This window comes from Arachis duranensis, chromosome 7 (assembly GCF_000817695.3).
Source record: "Arachis duranensis cultivar V14167 chromosome 7, aradu.V14167.gnm2.J7QH, whole genome shotgun sequence".
Classification (NCBI taxonomy): Eukaryota; Viridiplantae; Streptophyta; class Magnoliopsida; order Fabales; family Fabaceae; genus Arachis; species Arachis duranensis.
Window position 1 is genome coordinate 46,262,076 of NC_029778.3, and position 1,735 is coordinate 46,263,810.

Sequence of the window (1,735 nt, forward strand, 5' to 3'; positions counted from 1 at the left end):
GTATATTAATATATAGATAATTTATTTTTTATCTTAAATAATTTTTAAAAAATCACTAATAATTTAAGTTGTATTTAATTAGAAAGCTAAGTTTTAATTTAATTATTAGTTGATTAACTAATATAATAAAATTAATTATCACTATTTTTTGAGTTTATTTATTTATTTTTCATACTAAATTAAATTTAACAATATAATAATTATTATATGTTAATTAATAAAAAAAATTTTTTAACATAAAATACAAAAAATATTTATATTTATATTTTATTTTAGATAAATATAATATAATAAAAGGCATATATATATATATGTATGTATGTATGTATTAGTTTTTTTTAAACCTGTGGGGGAAAATGCCCCCTCCTCCTTCAATGTAGGTTTGTGTTTAGTTGGACATGGTTTGGTTTGGTTTTGATTTGAGAGATGGTCAAATTTGAGGATTTGAAGTTTTAGGTGAAAGGATTTTTGATGAACTTTGTCTAATCATAACTTTTGCCTCAGTTTTCAAAATTTCTTGAATTTGGTTTAGAAATAAATATTATTGAAAACCCTTCGATTTGATATAAAGTTTGTAAGATTTGGATTTCTGTAGAGGAAGTTATGATCATTCAAAATTGGTGTTGAAAATCTGAAATTTTGCAAAGTTGCACAATTTTAGGATTTCTGATATGTGCGCACGCACAGCCTTATGCGCACGCACAACCCTGCGAAAATGTTATTCTGTGTGGACGCACAGACCTGTGCGTATGCACAGGCAGGGGAAAGGGCTCTGGTAGCAGTGCTAGCATAGGTTGTGCGCGCGCACATCAATGAAGAATTACGATCTGTGCGGATGCATAGCCTTGTGCGCACGCACAAGTCGGGAATGGATGTCTGTTAGGGGCGCTCGCACAACTTGTGCGAGTGAACAGACTTTATAAATTTTAGTACCTGTGCGTACGCACACCCCTGTGTGCACGCACACTTTCAAAATCTTCTTGGGTGTGCGCACGCACACCCTTGTGCGGATGCACACGCCCTGTTTCATAAATCTAAACTTTGTTTTCAACTATTTTACCTTCCCAACAAGGTTGTAAGCTTCTATAACACCATTTTAAGAATCTTGGGCTTATTTTTAGAGCATTGAAGTATGGGAAAGGTCCTAGGGGTTTAAGTTGGGTTTTCCTTTGAAAAGTTAGCAAATGGAGGTTTAGGTTTCTGGTGTATTGCGGATGAGTAAGTTGAGAGAGAAAGAAGAGTGGTGCATATGGTTATTATTGACAATGAATTGGGAAATCGATGAACTAATGAGCTCGGAATGGAAGTGATGAATTGATGATGGTTATGATGAGTTGAAGACTCAAAGAGGAATAATGATCTTGTTGAATAATGAGAGTGTGGCAGACACTATATCCTTGGGTTAAGTATGATAAGTGTGCAGGGTATTATGTCCCTGTGATTGAATTATGATTGATAATCTTTTCTGCTGCAAGAGTGTGCCAGGCACTATATTCTTGAGTTATGCATGCAAGTGTGCCCGACATTATATCCGTGGGTCAATAGAGTATGCCCGACACTCTATTCGTGGGTGCGGCAGAAAAGTGACATCCGAAAGGATGTATGGGTTGGTATTTATGGACCGACAAGTGATATCACGAGCCAATAGGATAGGCATTCATCATATGCATCTTTTATGTGCTTGTTTGCTTTGATTACGTGAGTTTGCCTAATTGTATAACATGCCTATTTGCTT